General features: G+C 36.2%; 1 non-coding gene across 1 annotated transcript; it reads left to right on the plus strand.

Moving 5' to 3' along the window:
• Positions 1–6,580: 6,580 nt before the first annotated feature.
• On the plus strand, positions 6,581–6,687 carry LOC141716130 (small nucleolar RNA R71). The gene has a single exon (XR_012572851.1). It is a non-coding gene; the product is annotated as a small nucleolar RNA R71 (small nucleolar RNA).
• The last annotated feature ends 3,095 nt before the right edge of the window (positions 6,688–9,782 follow it).

Genomic DNA, 9,782 nt, shown 5'->3' on the forward strand with positions numbered 1-9,782 from the left:
AAAAATTAGCAGCTTCCACTAGTGATTTTCCTGTATATTTTGCATCCTGCAAAATCTGCATCTGAGTAACCTATTAGCTTAAAATCTGATTCTCTAGGATACCACAATCCTAGATCAGCTGTACCCTTGAGGTACTTGAAAATTCTTTTCACAATTATTAAATGAGGTTCTCTTGGATCAGCCTGAAATCTTGCACAAAGACATGTAGCATAAATGATATCAGGTCTACTTGCAGTTAAATAGAATAATGAGCCAATCATACTTCTGTAGTTGGTAATATCTACTGATGATCTAGTAGCTTTATCTAACTTGGTTGTAGTGGCCATAGGAGTGGATGTAGTTGAACAGTCTTGCATTCCAAATTTCTTGAGTAAATTTCTGGTGTACTTGATTTATGAAAGTACCTTCTTCATTTTTCTTGACTTGAAGTCCCAGAAAATAGCTAAGTTCTCCCATCATACTCATTTGATATCTTGACTGTATTAGTTTTGCAAACCTTTCACAAAGTTTGGCATTTGTAGAACCAAAGATGATATCATCAATATATATCTGTACCAAAAGTAAGTCATTTCCATGGTTGAGGTAGAATAGTGTTTATCAACTGTACCTCTGTCTCACACCATGCTCTTAGAGCTTGTTTAAGGCTATAAAGTGCTTTATCAAGTCTGTAGACATGATTAGGAAATTTTGGATCTACAAATCCTAGAGGTTGTTTAATATATACCACTTCTTCCAATTCTCCATTGAGAAAAGCACTTTTCATATCCATTTGAAAGACTTTAAACTTCTTGTGAGCAGCATAAGCCAGAAAGATTCTTATGGCTTTCAATCTAGCAACTGGTGCAAATGTTTCATCATAATTAATACCCTCCTGTTGAGAGTAACCTTTAGCAACCAGCCTTGCTTTCTTTCTTGTAATTATGCCATCACTATCAGTTTTGTTTCTGAACACCCATTTTGTTCCAACAATGGATCTGTTCTTTGGTCTTGGAACTAGGGTCCAAACTTTATTTCTTTCAAATTCATTTAACTCTTCGTGTATTGCTTGCACCCAATCAGCATCTTAAAGAGCTTCTTCCACTTTCTTTGGTTCAGTCTGAGATAGAAAGGAATGATAGAGACATTCATTTGATGTTGTAATTCTAGTTCTGACACCTGCTTCAGGATCTCCAATTATTAAGTCAGGTGTATGTGCTTTAGTCCACTTCCTGGCAGATGGAAGTTGTTCTCTAGAACTGGATCCTCCCCATGATCTATGATGACTCCATCAGCATTTTTTGACGCTCCCCCTGAAGTTATGCTCTCTGAAATTTTAGAATTTAAGTTGGATCCTTCAGGAATTGAAGAATCAGAGTTTCCAGAATTATCAGAATATGGCTCATCAGAACTTGATGAATCAGAACTTGAAGAGCCAGTGACAGGATCTGATGCTTCTTAAGAGTCTTGAGATGTGGTAGGATCATTAGCTTGCTCCCCCTGAACAGGTGCATTTTCCCTTGGAGTGGTTACCACAGTTTCAATGACATCATAATTTAACCCATCAGAACTTACAGGATCAGGATTTCAGCCATCGGAATTTACAGAATCAGAATTTGAATCTTCATTTTCAAATCTCAGCTGATCATGATTATTGAAATCTACAAGTCCAGTAATCTTTTTATCATCAAAAGATACATTGATAGATTCCATGACAACCCTTGTTCTTAAGTTGTAGACTCCGAAGGCTTTTGTGGAAAGTGGATATCCAACAAAAATTCCTTCATCAGCTTTTAGATCAAATTTTGACAGCTATTCAGGATGAGTCTTAAGAACAAAACACTTACATCCAAATACATGAAAGTATTTTAGATTTGGCTTCTTTTTCTTCACCATCTCATATGGTGTTTTTCCATGCTTGTTTATGAGTGTAGCATTCTGTGTAAAACAAGCAGTCTGCACAGCTTCAGCCCAAAAGTAGGTTGGCAGCTTTGCTTCATTAAGCATAGTTCATGCAGCATCAATGAGAGTGCTGTTCTTTCTTTCTACAACTTCATTTTTATGTGGAGTTCTAGGTGCAGAAAATTCTTGCTTTATTCCATGCTCTTTGCAGAAATCTTCCATGATTGAATTCTTGAACTCAGTGCCATTATCACTTCTTACCATTTTAACAGAATCTTTGACCAATTTATCCAGCTGTCTGACATGACCAGTTAGAGTAGATGCAGATTCATTCTTCTTGTACAAGAAATACACCCAAGTGTATCTTGTGAACTCATTCACTATAACCATAACATATTTCTTCTTTGCAATGGACATGACATTGGTTGGACCAAATAGATCAACATGCAGTAAGTGATAAGGCTCAAGAATTGAGGATTCAGTTTTGCTCTTGAATAAATATTTTTTTTGTTTTGCCTTTTGACATGAATCACAAAGGCCATCAGGATCTAATAATGATTTTGGCAGTCCTCTCACAAGATCATTCTTTACTAGCTCATTTATGTTGTTGAAATTTAAATGAGGGAGTCTCTTGTGCCAATTTCAGCTTTCTTCAATTGATGCTCTACTTAACAGATAGATTGCAGAACCATTAGAGTTTGTTGAAAGTCTGGCTTCATATATGTTACCATGTCTGTAACCTTTCAGAACTACTTTTCCTGTAGAATTACTTACAACTTCACAGTGTTCTTCAAAGAAATCCACATGATAACCTATGTCACAGATCTGACTCACACTTAGCAGATTGTATTTAAGTCCCGAGACAAGAGCTACTGACTCAATGATGACATTCCCAAGATTGATATTGCCATATCCCAGAGTTTTTCCTATGTTGCCATTTCCATAAGAAACTCCTAGGCCAGCTTTCTCCATAAAGTCTGATAGCAGGGCTTTATTTCCAGTCATATGTCCTAAACATCCACTGTCCAAAACTAGGATATTTCTCATGTTGCCCTGCAATCACAAAGACCACTATTGGTTAGTTTTAAGGACCCAGACTTGCTTGGATCCTTTGGCCTTTTTAATTTTGTTAGCATTTGCAGTGAATTTAATTTCAGAGTTTATGCTAACATGCTGTTTATCAGACTTTATATCAGACTTTGCATCAGAATTTACACTAGAAGGAATTACACTAACTTTCTTCAAAGAAGGTTTTATTTGATAATAATCATAGTACAAACTATGATATTCCTTACAAGTATAAATGGAATGCCATAACTACCACAATGAAAACAAGGATTTTGTGATTTAAACCTAACAGACTGACTCTTAACTCCTGATTTAGGAGGTAAAGAGTTTATATCTTTATTTTTCCTGCAAAAAGAAGCAAGATGGTTAGAGTTTCCACAGTTGTAACATTTCTTTATAGGAGCATTAGGAACAAGCATATAATTATTGCTTTTATTCACACCTTCCTTTCCATTCCTATTTTTCCTAGCTTCCTTTACCTTGTTCACATTTCTTATCTCTTTCAGCGTATACTTAAGTTGTTTTTTTGTGATTAAGCCTATGTTTACTTCAGCTGGTTTATCCTGTTTTAATTTGTCAGAAGTTAACTTTTCTTTTACTTCTGTCTTAGAATCTTTCATCTTTTCAGAATCAGACAAAACAGTTTTTTCTACAAATTTAATAGGATTTACCTTTGGCTTAGCGGTCTGTTTAACACAAATTGGCTCAATTTGCACAGTTCGTTTCTCACTTTTATCATCTCCATAACCTAAGCCCTCTTTCCAGTTTCCACTACTTAGTATATTCTGAGTTGTTCAGCCAGAGTTAGTCCGAGTTCTGATGATCTCTCTTTCCTTTTCTAAATCAGTTTTTAGAGATTCATTCAATTTTAGCACTTCATCTCTAACATACAAAGCCTCATCTTTTTTTTTCTTAGTTTAATGAAGAAAAACTAACTCCTTTTCTAAATAGTCATTTCTGTTTTTAAGAGCAAGACTTTCAGATGTTAATCTTTCACATGTTAAAGTCTGATCTCTAAAACTAATGAACATGGTTTTCAGGTATAATTTCAACTCAGTAATATCATCAGTATGAAAAGCAAAAGTTGTTTGAGGTACCTTCAATTCAGCAGTGTCAGAACTGCTATCAGCATTTGCCATCAAGGCATAGTTCATCTCATTTTCAGAATCTGAAGTGTCTGTCCAGCTTTTCTTCTTTGTGACAAGTGCCTTGCCTTTATCACTTTTTCCTTTCTTGCAGTCAGGAGATATGTGGCCTCTTTCACCATAACTGTAGCATTTGACATTTGAGTTGTCTCCGCTGTCAGACTTTCCTCCTTTGCCTTCAGACTTTCTGAACCCTTTCTTATCAGAACTTCCACATTTCCAGGAAAACTTTTTGCCCTTTCTGAATTTCTTGTAGGCTATCTTTGTGATACCCTTCACCATAAGAGAACACAGTTGCATCATCTCTGCATCAACATCAACTTCAGATAAACTTTCAGTTTATGAATCATCATTATCAAAATATGATGACTCTGAATCAGACTTTATGATGAGAGCCTTTCATTTGCCCTTCTTTGAGACAACTTTTGGAGACTAAAAGGAATTTTAGGTTTGAATCTTCAAGATCATATTCCTTGTCCACCAGTGACAGATCATTCAAGAGTTTGATAAACCTGTCATATAAATCAGTTAATGACTCATCAGCTTTTGAGTCAAAGTGCTCATACTCTTGAGTGAGTATAGTCCTCCTGTTATTTTTGATTGCATCAATTCCCTGGCATCTTGTCTCTAAAGCATCCCATATCTCCTTTGCAATCTTCTATCCAATTACCCTGTTTGACATGACATTATTAATTGCACTCAGCAAATGCCTTACCCTTGTATCCTTGGCAATAGATGAGATATCTTCAGGTGTGTATTCACCTCTCTCCTTTGGTATGGTCTTTGCTGGTTGATCAGCAACTGCAACAGAGAGCTTGATAGGCTTATATGGTCCTTCATTAATTATGTCAAGGTCTTCTAGATCTGTAGCTTCCAGAAATATAGCAATCTTCACTTTCCATATGGGATACTCAGAAGGTCTCAGTATGGGAACCCTGATAGTCTCATATCGACTGTGGGTTTGAGTGTTTTGAGTTTCTTAAATTTTGGTGGGCTTCGTTGGGGATTGTGTTTCTTCAGACATGATTGTTTGGATCTATACTGTATGTGTGTTAACAGAATAGCTCTGATACCACTTGTTAGGTCACACAACACTATAGAAGGGGGTTGAATATAGTGTTTATACAATCAAATCAATTTCAACACAAGTAAGTAACAAAGATCAAGTATATTGAAATAAACTTTGTTACAATAGAATTGTTGTTCTCTCTCAGTGATGAACAATATCACTAAGAGCTGCTAGGTTACAATGTATAATCTTCTCGATAATGATAATACATATAGTGTAAACCCTAAGCTGTGTTTATATAGTACACAGTTATAAGATATCTTCTAATTGATATGGAATATAATTCTGTCTCCTAAAATTTATCAATCAGATATCTTCTACAAGTCTTCTAGTCCTCTAACTCTTCATGCATATCTTCTTTTATTTTAGTCCAGATCTTCTCCTATAAATCAGCCACATTCCTTATCTGAAGTTTTCCCGCACTTAAGTCCTGATATATATCTTTTGACGCCTTAAGTTCTGATATTAAGTTCTGACTTCAGTAAGTTCTGATTTACAGTAAGTCATGTTGTTAAGTTCTGAAAACTAAACATAAATCAGATTAGACATGACATCACAAATATATCTAACAGTCTTGAAAACTCTGAATCTCTGAATATTAATCCATTGAAAAATGACCTAAGTTATGTTTATATAGCAGTCCATGCATCCCAGCAGTCCAGAATTCGAATTTCAAAAGAATCAGGATTTGTTTATCTCGATCCAGCGCGGCCGCGTGCTTCACCAGCGCGCTGACTTTCTGTTCCCCTGGCGCGGCCGCGCGCAATACCAGTGCGGGCGTGCCTGCCTTCTGCCAAAACTTTATTTTTTCTTCTTCTTTATTCCTTGCAGCTTTGAGCCAATCTTTCAAGCTTTTATTTCAACACATCCTAAACGCCATATTAGCATCAAAACAATGCTAATTCACCTGATTCACGAAGTAAAGCCTGAAATACAAAAATACTTGAAAACACATTAAAACACAAATAAATTGGGTACAAATACACCAACTCAAAGCTTATTAGAGCATAAATAAGTGTCATAAATGCCACTTAACAGTGACCTCTGAAAGTTGTTCATGAACTGAGCTGATTCACTAGAAATAGCACACTGCTCTGTCTCATGGGCACCGGCACAAAGCTCACAGACACTAGTAATATGATTAACTCCATTATTAGCCAAAGAATCCACCATCATCATCAAAGCCTTAAGCTGAGCAGCTATAGCAGTAGCTACATCTACCTTCAGAATTCCTTCTACTTTTCATTGAGTTAATCTCTAAGAAGGGTTCTGGTATTCATTAGCAGCCATCAGTTCAATCAAATCATAAGTTTCATCATAGCTCTTAGCCCATAATGCTCCACCTGATGCTACATCAAGCATGGGTCTAGAAGTCTCACCCAACCCTTTATAAAAGCAGTTAATGATCATCCAGTCAGGTATCCCATGATGAGGACACTTTCTAAGCATCTCCTTATAACGATCCCAAGCTTCACACAAAGATTCTCCCGATTGCTGCGTAAATTGAGTAAGAGCATTCTTGATTATAGTTGTCTTTGCCATAGGAAAGAATTTAGTGAGAAACTTCTGAGCAAGATCTTCCCACTTGGTGATAGAGCCTGGTGGTAAAGAATGCAACCATCACTTAGCTTTATCCCTCAGAGAGAATGAGAACAGCCTCAACTTAAAAGCATCTTCAGAAACATTGTTGAATTTGAAAGTGTCGCAGATCTCGATGAAATCTCTGATATGCATATTGGGACCTTCAGTCGGAGAACCCCCAAACTGGACCGAGTTCTATACCATCTAAATTATGCTAGCCTTGATTTCAAAAGCGTTAGCCGTGATGGCTGGTCTGACAATGCTAGACTGAATATCATTGATCTTTGGTTGAGATTAATCCATCAAAGCCTTTGTATTCGCTTCTGGTTCTCCCATTGCAACAAGAGCTTCTTCTTCAACCTTCTCCTCTTCCAAAAGAACTTCTTCCTCCGCTTTATCCAGTGTTCTCTTTCGAGATCGAAAACGCGTTAGCATAAACGCTCTCTAGAGTACCTGAAAAGGCAACAAGTAAACAAGTAAGTAAAATATCCGAGTTAGTGAAATTTAACGACCACTGATTTCAAGCACATAAGCTAAAAATTAACACTGAGTCCCCGGTAGCGGAGTCAAAAACTTGTTAGGATAAAAACACTCGCCAATATTCATGCAAGTATACGTGTTTGCAAGTAATATAGAATTCTTTCTAGTTCGTTCCCACATAGACTAGTTTAGGTTAATTTTAATTAATGTACTTATGCAACAATAATATAGTTAATATTCAATGCTAAGATGAATAACAAATTGAGATTATTTATAACTAAGATATTAACTAACATAAAATTAACTAAGAGAATTGAGGTTGAATAACTTATATGAGACAAACATGGGATTCTAACTTCATTACTACTTCATTCAAAGTCATTGTTCTTATTCTTAGCATGCAATGGTTATGACACTAATCATACAACACGAAACTAGTAAACGCCAACTTTCTTTGTACGAATACCTTACTAGCAGACATCCACAAAAGAGATAGAAGCTGAACAGACACCAAGTCTATTAAGACCCTATATGTCTATAGAATTTGATAATATAAAGGTTTAATGCACAAGTTATCTATCGTGATTATATAGGGCAAGTAAGATGGTTAAAATTACCTACAAATCATGCATAACAAATACATGAACCTATGCTAGTACGGCAAGTTCTAAACCCCTATATTCACTTTCGCTTCAATAGAGATTAACACGCTATATTTTATAAGTTCGCGACACTCATAAGACAAATAAGCACAACCAATACTAGGATGTCATACAATCACCACACACTAAGGTATCGAAACAAATTAACTATTGAAATCCATAAGTAAATCCGCTAGAACCCCACAATAACGATTAGTTCATAACCGAACTCATCATCACCGTGGGTTCCGATGAAAGCACGGTATAATAAACTAAGTCTTTATAAACTGAATAATAAACCAAAGTATGTTAAACAAGAGTAATAGGTTCAAGAAACAAGAAAGCTAGCATCCAAGATTACAACTCAATTAAAGAATCACAAGTATAAACTAGATCCTCTTCGCATTGGTTGTATTTGTGCTCCTAAGTCTTCTCGCTGTCTTCTCCTTAAGCTCTGTTATGAAAAACGTCTTTAGATAGTCTTTGTATAGCAGCCCAAGCAATCCAGAAGCCCAGAAAATCCATCTTCTACTTGCAACAGGATTCTCAGAATTCGGCATGGCGCGGCCGCGCGCTATCCTAGTGTGGGTGCACTGTAATTCTGAAAAACCGGCGCGGCCGCGTGCTAACACAGCGCGGGCGCGCTAACCTTCTGGAAAAAAATGAATTTCTTTGTTTTATTTGCTGATTTTTGATGACGATCAACAGGCGAACATCCGAGGCACCTTCCTAACACTAATTTAGCACCAAAATAATGCTAAACCTCATCCTTCCTTCAACTATGCCTGAAATACAAAACACTAAAAAAATGTATCAAAAACACAAACAACTCGAGTACAAAACACCAATTCGAAGCTTTACGAAGTGTTATAAGTGGATATAAATGTCACTTAACAAGTACATCTTTTATACATTAAGTGATTACATGAGTTTAATAAGTACATTCATTACATGAAATCCTCATAGCCTGGCTCCTTTCTAATAAGGTCCTTAAGATTTACTAGCACTTGAAATTCTTCTATGATTTTAATACCTCTTAAAGCTTTCACAAGCTTGAGCCATTCATCCAATGAATAACCATTTAGGTAACCAGCTCTGAATCTTGAAAATCTGCCAACCTTTATATTCGAAAAGTGTCCATCCTTAGAAATTCTGCTCATCCCCTTTACCTTGAGCTCATTTGATATTTGTTCAAGTATTGCAAGTTCTTCTGCATACTTTCTATCTTTTTCTTCCTTTTCAGCCTTTGATCTTGCATTTCTTTCATCCCTTTCTCTCACCCATACACATAATACAACCTTCCAAACCCTTGTAATAGTGTCCTTATCATTCATCAAGATGATCACTCTTTTAAATTATGTGGTTAAAAGTGTATCCATTAGGTTACTGCCAAGTAGAGTAAGGGTACCATCCTGGTAAAATATTTTGACTTCTGTGTAGGATACAACCCAGACTTTGACTATTTCTTTAGCTAATTGTTGAAAGTAGTCATCATCTATGATGCACCAATTTAGTGGAAGAAAGTCAGTTTGATCAAAACAGTTCCAGATAGCCCTCTCAGTAACTTGCAATTTCTTTGTTTTTCTTCCAACAAATTTGAAATGAATTTTGGTTGGTGGCTTGAATGAGGGTAGGTTTGTGATTTTCTTCAAGGTGGATTGGTTCGATGTAATTGGTATTTTGAGTAGGATGTTTGCAGTTGGCTTGTACGCAAACTTGGGTTTAGTGGTTAAAGATAGTTGAATGTTTGAGCTTGTAGGTTTAATGGCTTAAGTATGTTAGATTTGAATTGACTGGAGATTTTTCTTTGTTCCTGAACCATCCTCCTTCTTCTTTCTTCTTCATTCATCACCCTTCTTCTTATCATTTCCCTTCTTCTTAGCATCTATTTTCTTGTCATCTTCTTTACTGCCAGTTGCC

This window comes from Apium graveolens, chromosome 3 (assembly GCF_009905375.1).
Source record: "Apium graveolens cultivar Ventura chromosome 3, ASM990537v1, whole genome shotgun sequence".
NCBI lineage: Eukaryota > Viridiplantae > Streptophyta > Magnoliopsida > Apiales > Apiaceae > Apium > Apium graveolens.